At 44.1% G+C, this 14,158-nt stretch overlaps 26 non-coding genes across 26 annotated transcripts; 12 read left to right on the top strand and 14 right to left on the bottom strand.

The window, feature by feature from the left end:
• Window positions 1-451: 451 nt before the first annotated feature.
• Window positions 452-575, top strand: Trnal-caa (transfer RNA leucine (anticodon CAA)). The gene is made up of 2 exons: window positions 452-489; window positions 530-575. It is a non-coding gene; the product is annotated as a tRNA-Leu (tRNA).
• Window positions 576-803: 228 nt separating this feature from the next.
• Trnay-gua (transfer RNA tyrosine (anticodon GUA)) lies at window positions 804-896 on the bottom strand. Its single transcript has 2 exons — window positions 860-896; window positions 804-839 (listed from the first exon to the last, which is right to left on the bottom strand). It is a non-coding gene; the product is annotated as a tRNA-Tyr (tRNA).
• Window positions 897-1,442: 546 nt separating this feature from the next.
• Trnal-caa (transfer RNA leucine (anticodon CAA)) lies at window positions 1,443-1,566 on the top strand. The gene is made up of 2 exons: window positions 1,443-1,480; window positions 1,521-1,566. It is a non-coding gene; the product is annotated as a tRNA-Leu (tRNA).
• A 228-nt stretch (window positions 1,567-1,794) lies between these two features.
• Trnay-gua (transfer RNA tyrosine (anticodon GUA)) lies at window positions 1,795-1,887 on the bottom strand. The gene is made up of 2 exons: window positions 1,851-1,887; window positions 1,795-1,830 (listed from the first exon to the last, which is right to left on the bottom strand). It is a non-coding gene; the product is annotated as a tRNA-Tyr (tRNA).
• Window positions 1,888-2,433: 546 nt separating this feature from the next.
• On the top strand, window positions 2,434-2,557 carry Trnal-caa (transfer RNA leucine (anticodon CAA)). The gene is made up of 2 exons: window positions 2,434-2,471; window positions 2,512-2,557. It is a non-coding gene; the product is annotated as a tRNA-Leu (tRNA).
• Window positions 2,558-2,785: 228 nt separating this feature from the next.
• Trnay-gua (transfer RNA tyrosine (anticodon GUA)) lies at window positions 2,786-2,878 on the bottom strand. Its single transcript has 2 exons — window positions 2,842-2,878; window positions 2,786-2,821 (listed from the first exon to the last, which is right to left on the bottom strand). It is a non-coding gene; the product is annotated as a tRNA-Tyr (tRNA).
• A 546-nt stretch (window positions 2,879-3,424) lies between these two features.
• Trnal-caa (transfer RNA leucine (anticodon CAA)) lies at window positions 3,425-3,548 on the top strand. Its single transcript has 2 exons — window positions 3,425-3,462; window positions 3,503-3,548. It is a non-coding gene; the product is annotated as a tRNA-Leu (tRNA).
• Window positions 3,549-3,776: 228 nt separating this feature from the next.
• Window positions 3,777-3,869, bottom strand: Trnay-gua (transfer RNA tyrosine (anticodon GUA)). The gene is made up of 2 exons: window positions 3,833-3,869; window positions 3,777-3,812 (listed from the first exon to the last, which is right to left on the bottom strand). It is a non-coding gene; the product is annotated as a tRNA-Tyr (tRNA).
• A 546-nt stretch (window positions 3,870-4,415) lies between these two features.
• On the top strand, window positions 4,416-4,539 carry Trnal-caa (transfer RNA leucine (anticodon CAA)). The gene is made up of 2 exons: window positions 4,416-4,453; window positions 4,494-4,539. It is a non-coding gene; the product is annotated as a tRNA-Leu (tRNA).
• A 228-nt stretch (window positions 4,540-4,767) lies between these two features.
• On the bottom strand, window positions 4,768-4,860 carry Trnay-gua (transfer RNA tyrosine (anticodon GUA)). Its single transcript has 2 exons — window positions 4,824-4,860; window positions 4,768-4,803 (listed from the first exon to the last, which is right to left on the bottom strand). It is a non-coding gene; the product is annotated as a tRNA-Tyr (tRNA).
• Window positions 4,861-5,406: 546 nt separating this feature from the next.
• On the top strand, window positions 5,407-5,530 carry Trnal-caa (transfer RNA leucine (anticodon CAA)). The gene is made up of 2 exons: window positions 5,407-5,444; window positions 5,485-5,530. It is a non-coding gene; the product is annotated as a tRNA-Leu (tRNA).
• A 228-nt stretch (window positions 5,531-5,758) lies between these two features.
• On the bottom strand, window positions 5,759-5,851 carry Trnay-gua (transfer RNA tyrosine (anticodon GUA)). Its single transcript has 2 exons — window positions 5,815-5,851; window positions 5,759-5,794 (listed from the first exon to the last, which is right to left on the bottom strand). It is a non-coding gene; the product is annotated as a tRNA-Tyr (tRNA).
• Window positions 5,852-6,394: 543 nt separating this feature from the next.
• Trnal-caa (transfer RNA leucine (anticodon CAA)) lies at window positions 6,395-6,518 on the top strand. The gene is made up of 2 exons: window positions 6,395-6,432; window positions 6,473-6,518. It is a non-coding gene; the product is annotated as a tRNA-Leu (tRNA).
• A 228-nt stretch (window positions 6,519-6,746) lies between these two features.
• Window positions 6,747-6,839, bottom strand: Trnay-gua (transfer RNA tyrosine (anticodon GUA)). The gene is made up of 2 exons: window positions 6,803-6,839; window positions 6,747-6,782 (listed from the first exon to the last, which is right to left on the bottom strand). It is a non-coding gene; the product is annotated as a tRNA-Tyr (tRNA).
• Window positions 6,840-7,385: 546 nt separating this feature from the next.
• Trnal-caa (transfer RNA leucine (anticodon CAA)) lies at window positions 7,386-7,509 on the top strand. Its single transcript has 2 exons — window positions 7,386-7,423; window positions 7,464-7,509. It is a non-coding gene; the product is annotated as a tRNA-Leu (tRNA).
• Window positions 7,510-7,737: 228 nt separating this feature from the next.
• Trnay-gua (transfer RNA tyrosine (anticodon GUA)) lies at window positions 7,738-7,830 on the bottom strand. Its single transcript has 2 exons — window positions 7,794-7,830; window positions 7,738-7,773 (listed from the first exon to the last, which is right to left on the bottom strand). It is a non-coding gene; the product is annotated as a tRNA-Tyr (tRNA).
• Window positions 7,831-8,373: 543 nt separating this feature from the next.
• On the top strand, window positions 8,374-8,497 carry Trnal-caa (transfer RNA leucine (anticodon CAA)). The gene is made up of 2 exons: window positions 8,374-8,411; window positions 8,452-8,497. It is a non-coding gene; the product is annotated as a tRNA-Leu (tRNA).
• A 228-nt stretch (window positions 8,498-8,725) lies between these two features.
• Window positions 8,726-8,818, bottom strand: Trnay-gua (transfer RNA tyrosine (anticodon GUA)). The gene is made up of 2 exons: window positions 8,782-8,818; window positions 8,726-8,761 (listed from the first exon to the last, which is right to left on the bottom strand). It is a non-coding gene; the product is annotated as a tRNA-Tyr (tRNA).
• Window positions 8,819-9,714: 896 nt separating this feature from the next.
• On the bottom strand, window positions 9,715-9,807 carry Trnay-gua (transfer RNA tyrosine (anticodon GUA)). The gene is made up of 2 exons: window positions 9,771-9,807; window positions 9,715-9,750 (listed from the first exon to the last, which is right to left on the bottom strand). It is a non-coding gene; the product is annotated as a tRNA-Tyr (tRNA).
• A 543-nt stretch (window positions 9,808-10,350) lies between these two features.
• Trnal-caa (transfer RNA leucine (anticodon CAA)) lies at window positions 10,351-10,474 on the top strand. The gene is made up of 2 exons: window positions 10,351-10,388; window positions 10,429-10,474. It is a non-coding gene; the product is annotated as a tRNA-Leu (tRNA).
• Window positions 10,475-10,702: 228 nt separating this feature from the next.
• On the bottom strand, window positions 10,703-10,795 carry Trnay-gua (transfer RNA tyrosine (anticodon GUA)). The gene is made up of 2 exons: window positions 10,759-10,795; window positions 10,703-10,738 (listed from the first exon to the last, which is right to left on the bottom strand). It is a non-coding gene; the product is annotated as a tRNA-Tyr (tRNA).
• An 896-nt stretch (window positions 10,796-11,691) lies between these two features.
• Window positions 11,692-11,784, bottom strand: Trnay-gua (transfer RNA tyrosine (anticodon GUA)). Its single transcript has 2 exons — window positions 11,748-11,784; window positions 11,692-11,727 (listed from the first exon to the last, which is right to left on the bottom strand). It is a non-coding gene; the product is annotated as a tRNA-Tyr (tRNA).
• Window positions 11,785-12,330: 546 nt separating this feature from the next.
• Window positions 12,331-12,454, top strand: Trnal-caa (transfer RNA leucine (anticodon CAA)). Its single transcript has 2 exons — window positions 12,331-12,368; window positions 12,409-12,454. It is a non-coding gene; the product is annotated as a tRNA-Leu (tRNA).
• Window positions 12,455-12,682: 228 nt separating this feature from the next.
• Trnay-gua (transfer RNA tyrosine (anticodon GUA)) lies at window positions 12,683-12,775 on the bottom strand. Its single transcript has 2 exons — window positions 12,739-12,775; window positions 12,683-12,718 (listed from the first exon to the last, which is right to left on the bottom strand). It is a non-coding gene; the product is annotated as a tRNA-Tyr (tRNA).
• Window positions 12,776-13,318: 543 nt separating this feature from the next.
• Window positions 13,319-13,442, top strand: Trnal-caa (transfer RNA leucine (anticodon CAA)). The gene is made up of 2 exons: window positions 13,319-13,356; window positions 13,397-13,442. It is a non-coding gene; the product is annotated as a tRNA-Leu (tRNA).
• Window positions 13,443-13,670: 228 nt separating this feature from the next.
• Trnay-gua (transfer RNA tyrosine (anticodon GUA)) lies at window positions 13,671-13,763 on the bottom strand. The gene is made up of 2 exons: window positions 13,727-13,763; window positions 13,671-13,706 (listed from the first exon to the last, which is right to left on the bottom strand). It is a non-coding gene; the product is annotated as a tRNA-Tyr (tRNA).
• Between the last annotated feature and the right edge of the window lie 395 nt (window positions 13,764-14,158).

Raw genomic sequence — 14,158 nt, 5'->3', positions numbered from 1 at the left:
TGTGTTGTGGGTAGCAATCTGCCGAAAAGATGTCTAAACTCATTTCAACCTCTGAGCCACACTTGTCTCCTAACACCAGTCTCCAGTTCGATTAGTTGACATATGCCGGGTGATTACGGAATCTTTTAGTAAGGAGTCGAATCCTCACAAACAGGCTGATTTCTAAGAGAAAAACGTGAATGATCCGCATTAGCATTCGCTCAGATGTGTGCAGACTACTAAGCAAGTCCAAACCTCGTCATAATTGAGAGTTACAAGAAGAGTCGATCCATTACATCAGTTGTGTTGAATATAAGAAGCTTTGAGGAGGCAAGAACACAGATGAATGAAAATAGCAACTCTAAAACTGTCCAGAATGCATGCAGACTTGTTGGGTGTATCAGCATCAATTCAATGGTAAGGAATACATGTGTGACTTCAAAAGCGTAAAGATATCACTTTTGACATCGTTGTCAGGATGGCCGAGCGGTCTAAGGCGCCAGACTCAAGGTATTGCATCAGACCTTCTCCCCTAGTGGAGGTACGGGTGTTCTGGTCCACGAATGTGGGCGTGGGTTCAAATCCCACTCCTGACACACTTTTTCCCTCCCTCCAATCAAGCCCTTTTCGGAAGTCAGGAATCAGACTAGCATTTGGGGCTCTTTAGGGTAAATTGCAGCCATTTATTTCCTTTAGTGCATTATTTAGGCTTTGATTGCATTCTGCTTCATCTATCTTAAATATCTTAAAGCGTCAAGAGTGGCATGAACAAAACTGAAAGGATATTGGTCCTCTTAAATGTGGTTATTAATAGCAAAAGGTTGTCCCGCGAGCCGGATTCGAACCAGCGACCTAAGGATTGCCAATTACAGCTTTGCCACTACAGTCCTCCGCTCTACCAACTGAGCTATCACGGGCCTTGACACTTCAGGTCGTTTGAAAAGACGCCTCTCTTTCTAATCAATAGGGCCTTCCTCGCTTGACTGCTCAAACACTTCCTCCTTGCTGACAGTGTGTTGTGGGTAGCAATCTGCCGAAAAGATGTATAGACTCATTTCAACCTCTGAGCCACACATGTCTCCTAACACCAGTCTCCAGTTCGATTAGTTGACATATGCCGGGTGATTACGGAATCTTTTAGTAAGGAGTCGAATCCTCACAAACAGGCTGATTTCTAAGAGAGAAACGTGAATGATCCGCATTAGCATTCGCTCAGATGTGTGAAGACTACTAAGCAAGTCCAAACCTCGTCATAATTGAGAGTTACAAGAAGAGTCGATCCATTACATCAGTTGTGTTGAATATAAGAAGCTTTGAGGAGGCAAGAACACAGATGAATGAAAATAGCAACTCTAAAACTGTCCAGAATGCATGCAGACTTGTTGGGTGTATCAGCATCAATTCAATGGTAAGGAATACATGTGTGACTTCAAAAGCGTAAAGATATCACTTTTGACATCGTTGTCAGGATGGCCGAGCGGTCTAAGGCGCCAGACTCAAGGTATTGCATCAGACCTTCTCCCCTAGTGGAGGTACGGGAGTTCTGGTCCACGAATGTGGGCGTGGGTTCAAATCCCAATCCTGACACACTTTTTTCCTCCCTCCAATCAAGCCGTTTTCGGAAGTCAGGAATCAGACTAGCATTTGGGGCTCTTTAGGGTAAATTGCAGCCATTTATTTCCTTTAGTGCATTATTTAGGCTTTGATTGCATTCTGCTTCATCTATCTTAAATATCTTAAAGCGTCAAGAGTGGCATGAACAAAACTGAAAGGATATTGGTCCTCTTAAATGTGGTTATTAATAGCAAAAAGTTGTCCCGCGAGCCGGATTCGAACCAGCGACCTAAGGATTGCCAATTACATCTTTGCCACTACAGTCCTCCGCTCTACCAACTGAGCTATCACGGGCCTTGACACTTCAGGTCGTTTGAAAAGACGCCTCTCTTTCTAATCAATAGGGCCTTCCTCGCTTGACTGCTCAAACACTTCCTCCTTGCTGACAGTGTGTTGTGGGTAGCAATCTGCCGAAAAGATGTGTAGACTCATTTCAACCTCTGAGCCACACATGTCTCCTAACACCAGTCTCCAGTTCGATTAGTTGACATATGGCGGGTGATTACGGAATCTTTTAGTAAGGAGTCGAATCCTCACAAACAGGCTGATTTCTAAGAGAGAAACGTGAATGATCCGCATTAGCATTCGCTCAGATGTGTGAAGACTACTAAGCAAGTCCAAACCTCGTCATAATTGAGAGTTACAAGAAGAGTCGATCCATTACATCAGTTGTGTTGAATATAAGAAGCTTTGAGGAGGCAAGAACACAGATGAATGAAAATAGCAACTCTAAAACTGTCCAGAATGCATGCAGACTTGTTGGGTGTATCAGCATCAATTCAATGGTAAGGAATACATGTGTGACTTCAAAAGCGTAAAGATATCACTTTTGAGATCGTTGTCAGGATGGCCGAGCGGTCTAAGGCGCCAGACTCAAGGTATTGCATCAGACCTTCTCCCCTAGTGGAGGTACGGGAGTTCTGGTCCACGAATGTGGGCGTGGGTTCAAATCCCACTCCTGACACACTTTTTTCCTCCCTCCAATCAAGCCGTTTTCGGAAGTCAGGAATCAGACTAGCATTTGGGGCTCTTTAGGGTAAATTGCAGCCATTTATTTCCTTTAGTGCATTATTTAGGCTTTGATTGCATTCTGCTGCATCTATCTTAAATATCTTAAAGCGTCAAGAGTGGCATGAACAAAACTGAAAGGATATTGGTCCTCTTAAATGTGGTTATTAATAGCAAAAAGTTGTCCCGCGAGCCGGATTCGAACCAGCGACCTAAGGATTGCCAATTACATCTTTGCCACTACAGTCCTCCGCTCTACCAACTGAGCTATCACGGGCCTTGACACTTCAGGTCGTTTGAAAAGACGCCTCTCTTTCTAATCAATAGGGCCTTCCTCGCTTGACTGCTCAAACACTTCCTCCTTGCTGACAGTGTGTTGTGGGTAGCAATCTGCCGAAAAGATGTGTAAACTCATTTCAACCTCTGAGGCACACTTGTCTCCTAACACCAGTCTCCAGTTCGATTAGTTGACATATGCCGGGTGATTACGGAATCTTTTAGTAAGGAGTCGAATCCTCACAAACAGGCTGATTTCTAAGAGAAAAACCTGAATGATCCGCATTAGCATTCGCTCAGATGTGTGCAGACTACTAAGCAAGTCCAAACCTCGTCATAATTGTGAGTTACAAGAAGAGTCGATCCATTACATCAGTTTTGTTGAATATAAGAAGCTTTGAGGAGGCAAGAACACAGATGAATGAAAATAGCAACTCTAAAACTGTCCAGAATGCATGCAGACTTGTTGGGTGTATCAGCATCAATTCAATGGTAAGGAATACATGTGTGACTTCAAAAGCGTAAAGATATCACTTTTGAGATCGTTGTCAGGATGGCCGAGCGGTCTAAGGCGCCAGACTCAAGGTATTGCATCAGACCTTCTCCCCTAGTGGAGGTACGGGAGTTCTGGTCCACGAATGTGGGCGTGGGTTCAAATCCCACTCCTGACACACTTTTTTCCTCCCTCCAATCAAGCCCTTTTCGGAAGTCAGGAATCAGACTAGCATTTGGGGCTCTTTGGGGTAAATTGCAGCCATTTATTTCCTTTAGTGCATTATTTAGGCTTTGATTGCATTCTGCTTCATCTATCTTAAATATCTTAAAGCGTCAAGAGTGGCATGAACAAAACTGAAAGGATATTGGTCCTCTTAAATGTGGTTATTAATAATAAAAAGTTGTCCCGCGAGCCGGATTCGAACCAGCGACCTAAGGATTGCCAATCACAGCTTTGCCACTACAGTCCTCCGCTCTACCAACTGAGCTATCACGGGCCTTGACACTTCAGGTCGTTTGAAAAGACGCCTCTCTTTCTAATCAATAGGGCCTTCCTCGCTTGACTGCTCAAACACTTCCTCCTTGCTGACAGTGTGTTGTGGGTAGCAATCTGCCGAAAAGATGTGTAGACTCATTTCAACCTCTGAGCCACACATGTCTCCTAACACCAGTCTCCAGTTCGATTAGTTGACATATGCTGGGTGATTACGGAATCTTTTAGTAAGGAGTCGAATCCTCACAAACAGGCTGATTTCTAAGAGAGAAACGTGAATGATCCGCATTAGCATTCGCTCAGATGTGTGAAGACTACTAAGCAAGTCCAAACCTCGTCATAATTGAGAGTTACAAGAAGAGTCGATCCATTACATCAGTTGTGTTGAATATAAGAAGCTTTGAGGAGGCAAGAACACAGATGAATGAAAATAGCAACTCTAAAACTGTCCAGAATGCATGCAGACTTGTTGGGTGTATCAGCATCAATTCAATGGTAAGGAATACATGTGTGACTTCAAAAGCGTAAAGATATCACTTTTGAGATCGTTGTCAGGATGGCCGAGCGGTCTAAGGCGCCAGACTCAAGGTATTGCATCAGACCTTCTCCCCTAGTGGAGGTACGGGAGTTCTGGTCCACGAATGTGGGCGTGGGTTCAAATCCCACTCCTGACACACTTTTTTCCTCCCTCCAATCAAGCCGTTTTCGGAAGTCAGGAATCAGACTAGCATTTGGGGCTCTTTGGGGTAAATTGCAGCCATTTATTTCCTTTAGTGCATTATTTAGGCTTTGATTGCATTCTGCTGCATCTATCTTAAATATCTTAAAGCGTCAAGAGTGGCATGAACAAAACTGAAAGGATATTGGTCCTCTTAAATGTGGTTATTAATAGCAAAAAGTTGTCCCGCGAGCCGGATTCGAACCAGCGACCTAAGGATTGCCAATTACATCTTTGCCACTACAGTCCTCCGCTCTACCAACTGAGCTATCACGGGCCTTGACACTTCAGGTCGTTTGAAAAGACGCCTCTCTTTCTAATCAATAGGGCCTTCCTCGCTTGACTGCTCAAACACTTCCTCCTTGCTGACAGTGTGTTGTGGGTAGCAATCTGCCGAAAAGATGTGTAAACTCATTTCAACCTCTGAGGCACACTTGTCTCCTAACACCAGTCTCCAGTTCGATTAGTTGACATATGCCGGGTGATTACGGAATCTTTTAGTAAGGAGTCGAATCCTCACAAACAGGCTGATTTCTAAGAGAAAAACCTGAATGATCCGCATTAGCATTCGCTCAGATGTGTGCAGACTACTAAGCAAGTCCAAACCTCGTCATAATTGTGAGTTACAAGAAGAGTCGATCCATTACATCAGTTTTGTTGAATATAAGAAGCTTTGAGGAGGCAAGAACACAGATGAATGAAAATAGCAACTCTAAAACTGTCCAGAATGCATGCAGACTTGTTGGGTGTATCAGCATCAATTCAATGGTAAGGAATACATGTGTGACTTCAAAAGCGTAAAGATATCACTTTTGAGATCGTTGTCAGGATGGCCGAGCGGTCTAAGGCGCCAGACTCAAGGTATTGCATCAGACCTTCTCCCCTAGTGGAGGTACGGGAGTTCTGGTCCACGAATGTGGGCGTGGGTTCAAATCCCACTCCTGACACACTTTTTTCCTCCCTCCAATCAAGCCCTTTTCGGAAGTCAGGAATCAGACTAGCATTTGGGGCTCTTTGGGGTAAATTGCAGCCATTTATTTCCTTTAGTGCATTATTTAGGCTTTGATTGCATTCTGCTTCATCTATCTTAAATATCTTAAAGCGTCAAGAGTGGCATGAACAAAACTGAAAGGATATTGGTCCTCTTAAATGTGGTTATTAATAATAAAAAGTTGTCCCGCGAGCCGGATTCGAACCAGCGACCTAAGGATTGCCAATCACAGCTTTGCCACTACAGTCCTCCGCTCTACCAACTGAGCTATCACGGGCCTTGACACTTCAGGTCGTTTGAAAAGACGCCTCTCTTTCTAATCAATAGGGCCTTCCTCGCTTGACTGCTCAAACACTTCCTCCTTGCTGACAGTGTGTTGTGGGTAGCAATCTGCCGAAAAGATGTGTAGACTCATTTCAACCTCTGAGCCACACATGTCTCCTAACACCAGTCTCCAGTTCGATTAGTTGACATATGCTGGGTGATTACGGAATCTTTTAGTAAGGAGTCTAATCCTCACAAACAGGCTGATTTCTAAGAGAAAAACCTGAATGATCCGCATTAGCATTCGCTCAGATGTGTGCAGACTACTAAGCAAGTCCAAACCTCGTCATAATTGAGAGTTACAAGAAGAGTCGATCCATTACATCAGTTGTGTTGAATATAAGAAGCTTTGAGGAGGCAAGAACACAGATGAATGAAAATAGCAACTCTAAAACTGTCCAGAATGCATGCAGTCTTGGGTGTATCAGCATCAATTCAATGGTAAGGAATACATGTGTGACTTCAAAAGCGTAAAGATATCACTTTTGAGATCGTTGTCAGGATGGCCGAGCGGTCTAAGGCGCCAGACTCAAGGTATTGCATCAGACCTTCTCCCCTAGTGGAGGTACGGGAGTTCTGGTCCACGAATGTGGGCGTGGGTTCAAATCCCACTCCTGACACACTTTTTTCCTCCCTCCAATCAAGCCGTTTTCGGAAGTCAGGAATCAGACTAGCATTTGGGGCTCTTTGGGGTAAATTGCAGCCATTTATTTCCTTTAGTGCATTATTTAGGCTTTGATTGCATTCTGCTTCATCTATCTTAAATATCTTAAAGCGTCAAGAGTGGCATGAACAAAACTGAAAGGATATTGGTCCTCTTAAATGTGGTTATTAATAGCAAAAAGTTGTCCCGCGAGCCGGATTCGAACCAGCGACCTAAGGATTGCCAATTACAGCTTTGCCACTACAGTCCTCCGCTCTACCAACTGAGCTATCACGGGCCTTGACACTTCAGGTCATTTGAAAAGACGCCTCTTTTTCTAATCAATAGGGCCTTCCTCGCTTGACTGCTCAAACACTTCCTCCTTGCTGACAGTGTGTTGTGGGTAGCAATCTGCCGAAAAGATGTGTAGACTCATTTCAACCTCTGAGCCACACATGTCTCCTAACACCAGTCTCCAGTTCGATTAGTTGACATATGCTGGGTGATTACGGAATCTTTTAGTAAGGAGTCGAATCCTCACAAACAGGCTGATTTCTAAGAGAAAAACCTGAATGATCCGCATTAGCATTCGCTCAGATGTGTGCAGACTACTAAGCAAGTCCAAACCTCGTCATAATTGAGAGTTACAAGAAGAGTCGATCCATTACATCAGTTGTGTTGAACATAAGAAGCTTTGAGGAGGCAAGAACACAGATGAATGAAAATAGCAACTCTAAAACTGTCCAGAATGCATGCAGACTTGTTGGGTGTATCAGCATCAATTCAATGGTAAGGAATACATGTGTGACTTCAAAAGCGTAAAGATATCACTTTTGAGATCGTTGTGAGGATGGCCGAGCGGTCTAAGGCGCCAGACTCAAGGTATTGCATCAGACCTTCTCCCCTAGTGGAGGTACGGGAGTTCTGGTCCACGAATGTGGGCGTGGGTTCAAATCCCACTCCTGACACACTTTTTTCCTCCCTCCAATCAAGCCGTTTTCGGAAGTCAGGAATCAGACTAGCATTTGGGGCTCTTTAGGGTAAATTGCAGCCATTTATTTCCTTTAGTGCATTATTTAGGCTTTGATTGCATTCTGCTTCATCTATCTTAAATATCTTAAAGCGTCAAGAGTGGCATGAACAAAACTGAAAGGATATTGGTCCTCTTAAATGTGGTTATTAATAATAAAAAGTTGTCCCGCGAGCCGGATTCGAACCAGCGACCTAAGGATTGCCAATTACAGCTTTGCCACTACAGTCCTCCGCTCTACCAACTGAGCTATCACGGGCCTTGACACTTCAGGTCGTTTGAAAAGACGCCTCTCTTTCTAATCAATAGGGCCTTCCTCGCTTGACTGCTCAAACACTTCCTCCTTGCTGACAGTGTGTTGTGGGTAGCAATCTGCCGAAAAGATGTGTAGACTCATTTCAACCTCTGAGCCACACATGTCTCCTAACACCAGTCTCCAGTTCGATTAGTTGACATATGCTGGGTGATTACGGAATCTTTTAGTAAGGAGTCTAATCCTCACAAACAGGCTGATTTCTAAGAGAAAAACCTGAATGATCCGCATTAGCATTCGCTCAGATGTGTGCAGACTACTAAGCAAGTCCAAACCTCGTCATAATTGAGAGTCACAAGAAGAGTCGATCCATTACATCAGTTGTGTTGAATATAAGAAGCTTTGAGGAGGCAAGAACACAGATGAATGAAAATAGCAACTCTAAAACTGTCCAGAATGCATGCAGTCTTGGGTGTATCAGCATCAATTCAATGGTAAGGAATACATGTGTGACTTCAAAAGCGTAAAGATATCACTTTTGAGATCGTTGTCAGGATGGCCGAGCGGTCTAAGGCGCCAGACTCAAGGTATTGCATCAGACCTTCTCCCCTAGTGGAGGTACGGGAGTTCTGGTCCACGAATGTGGGCGTGGGTTCAAATCCCACTCCTGACACACTTTTTTCCTCCCTCCAATCAAGCCGTTTTCGGAAGTCAGGAATCAGACTAGCATTTGGGGCTCTTTGGGGTAAATTGCAGCCATTTATTTCCTTTAGTGCATTATTTAGGCTTTGATTGCATTCTGCTTCATCTATCTTAAATATCTTAAAGCGTCAAGAGTGGCATGAACAAAACTGAAAGGATATTGGTCCTCTTAAATGTGGTTATTAATAGCAAAAAGTTGTCCCGCGAGCCGGATTCGAACCAGCGACCTAAGGATTGCCAATTACAGCTTTGCCACTACAGTCCTCCGCTCTACCAACTGAGCTATCACGGGCCTTGACACTTCAGGTCATTTGAAAAGACGCCTCTTTTTCTAATCAATAGGGCCTTCCTCGCTTGACTGCTCAAACACTTCCTCCTTGCTGACAGTGTGTTGTGGGTAGCAATCTGCCGAAAAGATGTGTAGACTCATTTCAACCTCTGAGCCACACATGTCTCCTAACACCAGTCTCCAGTTCGATTAGTTGACATATGCTGGGTGATTACGGAATCTTTTAGTAAGGAGTCGAATCCTCACAAACAGGCTGATTTCTAAGAGAAAAACCTGAATGATCCGCATTAGCATTCGCTCAGATGTGTGCAGACTACTAAGCAAGTCCAAACCTCGTCATAATTGTGAGTTACAAGAAGAGTCGATCCATTACATCAGTTTTGTTGAGTATAAGAAGCTTTGAGGAGGCAAGAACACAGATAAAGGAAAATAGTTACCCCGAAACTGTCCAGAATGCATGCAGACTTGGGTGTATCAGCATCGATTCAATGGTAAGGAATACATGTGTGACTTCAAAAGCGTAAAGATATCACTTTTGAGATCGTTGTCAGGAATATCCGAGCGGTCTAAGGCGCCAGACTCAAGGTATTGCATCAGACCTTCTCCCCTAGTGGAGGTACGGGAGTTCTGGTCCACGAATGTGGGCGTGGGTTCAAATCCCACTCCTGACACACTTTTTTCCTCCCTCCAATCAAGCCCTTTTCGGAAGTCAGGAATCAGACTAGCATTTGGGGCTCTTTAGGGTAAATTGCAGCCTTTTATTTCCTTTAGTGCATTATTTAGGCTTTGATTGCATTCTGCTTCATCTATCTTAAATATCTTAAAGCGTCAAGAGTGGCATGAACAAAACTGAAAGGATATTGGTCCTCTTAAATGTGGTTATTAATAGCAAAAGGTTGTCCCGCGAGCCGGATTCGAACCAGCGACCTAAGGATTGCCAATTACAGCTTTGCCACTACAGTCCTCCGCTCTACCAACTGAGCTATCACGGGCCTTGACACTTCAGGTCGTTTGAAAAGACGCCTCTCTTTCTAATCAATAGGGCCTTCCTCGCTTGACTGCTCAAACACTTCCTCCTTGCTGACAGTGTGTTGTGGGTAGCAATCTGCCGAAAAGATGTGTAAACTCATTTCAACCTCTGAGCCACACATGTCTCCTAACACCAGTCTCCAGTTCGATTAGTTGACATATGCTGGGTGATTACGGAATCTTTTAGTAAGGAGTCGAATCCTCACAAACAGGCTGATTTCTAAGAGAAAAACCTGAATGATCCGCATTAGCATTCGCTCAGATGTGTGCAGACTACTAAGCAAGTCCAAACCTCGTCATAATTGAGAGTCACAAGAAGAGTCGATCCATTACATCAGTTGTGTTGAATATAAGAAGCTTTGAGGAGGCAAGAACACAGATGAATGAAAATAGCAACTCTAAAACTGTCCAGAATGCATGCAGTCTTGGGTGTATCAGCATCAATTCAATGGTAAGGAATACATGTGTGACTTCAAAAGCGTAAAGATATCACTTTTGAGATCGTTGTCAGGATGGCCGAGCGGTCTAAGGCGCCAGACTCAAGGTATTGCATCAGACCTTCTCCCCTAGTGGAGGTACGGGAGTTCTGGTCCACGAATGTGGGCGTGGGTTCAAATCCCACTCCTGACACACTTTTTTCCTCCCTCCAATCAAGCCGTTTTCGGAAGTCAGGAATCAGACTAGCATTTGGGGCTCTTTGGGGTAAATTGCAGCCATTTATTTCCTTTAGTGCATTATTTAGGCTTTGATTGCATTCTGCTTCATCTATCTTAAATATCTTAAAGCGTCAAGAGTGGCATGAACAAAACTGAAAGGATATTGGTCCTCTTAAATGTGGTTATTAATAGCAAAAAGTTGTCCCGCGAGCCGGATTCGAACCAGCGACCTAAGGATTGCCAATTACAGCTTTGCCACTACAGTCCTCCGCTCTACCAACTGAGCTATCACGGGCCTTGACACTTCAGGTCATTTGAAAAGACGCCTCTTTTTCTAATCAATAGGGCCTTCCTCGCTTGACTGCTCAAACACTTCCTCCTTGCTGACAGTGTGTTGTGGGTAGCAATCTGCCGAAAAGATGTGTAGACTCATTTCAACCTCTGAGCCACACATGTCTCCTAACACCAGTCTCCAGTTCGATTAGTTGACATATGCTGGGTGATTACGGAATCTTTTAGTAAGGAGTCGAATCCTCACAAACAGGCTGATTTCTAAGAGAAAAACCTGAATGATCCGCATTAGCATTCGCTCAGATGTGTGCAGACTACTAAGCAAGTCCAAACCTCGTCATAATTGTGAGTTACAAGAAGAGTCGATCCATTACATCAGTTTTGTTGAGTATAAGAAGCTTTGAGGAGGCAAGAACACAGATAAAGGAAAATAGTTACCCCGAAACTGTCCAGAATGCATGCAGACTTGGGTGTATCAGCATCGATTCAATGGTAAGGAATACATGTGTGACTTCAAAAGCGTAAAGATATCACTTTTGAGATCGTTGTCAGGAATATCCGAGCGGTCTAAGGCGCCAGACTCAAGGTATTGCATCAGACCTTCTCCCCTAGTGGAGGTACGGGAGTTCTGGTCCACGAATGTGGGCGTGGGTTCAAATCCCACTCCTGACACACTTTTTTCCTCCCTCCAATCAAGCCCTTTTCGGAAGTCAGGAATCAGACTAGCATTTGGGGCTCTTTAGGGTAAATTGCAGCCTTTTATTTCCTTTAGTGCATTATTTAGGCTTTGATTGCATTCTGCTTCATCTATCTTAAATATCTTAAAGCGTCAAGAGTGGCATGAACAAAACTGAAAGGATATTGGTCCTCTTAAATGTGGTTATTAATAGCAAAAGGTTGTCCCGCGAGCCGGATTCGAACCAGCGACCTAAGGATTGCCAATTACAGCTTTGCCACTACAGTCCTCCGCTCTACCAACTGAGCTATCACGGGCCTTGACACTTCAGGTCGTTTGAAAAGACGCCTCTCTTTCTAATCAATAGGGCCTTCCTCGCTTGACTGCTCAAACACTTCCTCCTTGCTGACAGTGTGTTGTGGGTAGCAATCTGCCGAAAAGATGTGTAAACTCATTTCAACCTCTGAGCCACACATGTCTCCTAACACCAGTCTCCAGTTCGATTAGTTGACATATGCTGGGTGATTACGGAATCTTTTAGTAAGGAGTCGAATCCTCACAAACAGGCTGATTTCTAAGAGAAAAACCTGAATGATCCGCATTAGCATTCGCTCAGATGTGTGCAGACTACTAAGCAAGTCCAAACCTCGTCATAATTGAGAGTCACAAGAAGAGTCGATCCATTACATCAGTTGTGTTGAATATAAGAAGCTTTGAGGAGGCAAGAACACAGATGAATGAAATTAGCAACTCTAAAACTGTCCAGAATGCATGCAGACTTGTTGGGTGTATCAGCATCAATTCAATGGTAAGGAATACATGTGTGACTTCAAAAGCGTAAAGATATCACTTTTGAGATCGTTGTCGGGATGGCCGAGCGGTCTAAGGCGCCAGACTCAAGGTATTGCATCAGACCTTCTCCCCTAGTGGAGGTACGGGAGTTCTGGTCCACGAATGTGGGCGTGGGTTCAAATCCCACTCCTGACACACTTTTTTCCTCCCTCCAATCAAGCCGTTTTCGGAAGTCAGGAATCAGACTAGCATTTGGGGCTCTTTAGGGTAAATTGCAGCCATTTATTTCCTTTAGTGCATTATTTAGGCTTTGATTGCATTCTGCTTCATCTATCTTAAATATCTTAAAGCGTCAAGAGTGGCATGAACAAAACTGAAAGGATATTGGTCCTCTTAAATGTGGTTATTAATAGCAAAAAGTTGTCCCGCGAGCCGGATTCGAACCAGCGACCTAAGGATTGCCAATTACAGCTTTGCCACTACAGTCCTCCGCTCTACCAACTGAGCTATCACGAGCCTTGACACTTCAGGTCGTTTGAAAAGACGCCTCTCTTTCTAATCAATAGGGCCTTCCTCGCTTGACTGCTCAAACACTTCCTCCTTGCTGACAGTGTGTTGTGGGTAGCAATCTGCCGAAAAGATGTGTAGACTCATTTCAACCTCTGAGCCACATATGTCTCCTAACACCAGTCTCAAGTTCGATTAGTTGACATATGCTGGGTGATTACGGAATCTTTTAGTAAGGAGTCGAATCCTCACAAACAGGCTGATTTCTAAGAGAAAAACCTGAATGATCCGCATTAGCATTCGATCAGATGTGTGCAGACTACTAAGCAAGTCCAAACCTCGTCATAATTGTGAGTTACAAGAAGAGTCGATCCATTACATCAGTTGTGTTGAATATAAGAAGCTTTGAGGAGGCAAGAACACAGATAAAGGAAAATAGTAACCCTGAAACTGTCCAGAATGCATGCAGACTTGGGTGTATCAGCATCGATTCAATGGTAAGGAATACATGTGTGACTTCAAAAGCGTAAAGATATCACTTTTGACATCGTTGTCAGGATGGCCGAGCGGTCTAAGGCGCCAGACTCAAGGTATTGCATCAGACCTTCTCCCCTAGTGGAGGTACGGGTGTTCTGGTCCACGAATGTGGGCGTGGGTTCAAATCCCACTCCTGACACACTTTTTTCCTCCCTCCAATCAAGCCGTTTTCGGAAGTCAGGAATCAGACTAGCATTTGGGGCTCTTTAGGGTAAATTGCAGCCATTTATTTCCTTTAGTGCATTATTTAGGCTTTGATTGCATTCTGCTTCATCTATCTTAAATATCTTAAAGCGTCAAGAGTGGCATGAACAAAACTGAAAGGATATTGGTCCTCTTAAATGTAGTTATTAATAGCAGAAAGTTGTCCCGCGAGCCGGATTCGAACCAGCGACCTAAGGATTGCCAATTACAGCTTTGCCACTACCGTCCTCCGCTCTACCAACTGAGCTATCACGGGCCTTGACACTTCAGGTCGTTTGAAAAGACGCCTCTCTTTCTAATCAATAGGGCCTTCCTCGCTTGACTGCTCAAACACTTCCTCCTTGCTGACAGTGTGTTGTGGGTAGCAATCTGCCGAAAAGATGTGTAAACTCATTTCAACCTCTGAGCCACACATGTCTCCTAGCACCAGTCTCCAGTTCGATTAGTTGACGTATGCCGGGTGATTACGGAATCTTTTAGTAAGGAGTCGAATCCTCACAAACAGGCTGATTTCTAAGAGAAAAACCTGAATGATCCGCATTAGCATTCGCTCAGATGTGTGCAGACTACTAAGCAAGTCCAAACCTCGTCATAATTGAGAGTTACAAGAAGAGTCGATCCATTACATCAGTTGTGTTGAATATAAGAAGC

Source organism: Haliotis asinina, chromosome 7, assembly GCF_037392515.1.
Source record: "Haliotis asinina isolate JCU_RB_2024 chromosome 7, JCU_Hal_asi_v2, whole genome shotgun sequence".
NCBI classification, from domain to species: Eukaryota; Metazoa; Mollusca; class Gastropoda; order Lepetellida; family Haliotidae; genus Haliotis; species Haliotis asinina.
The sequence above is the reverse complement of the archived record's forward strand: the minus strand, read 5'-3'. Positions and strand labels throughout refer to the sequence as shown.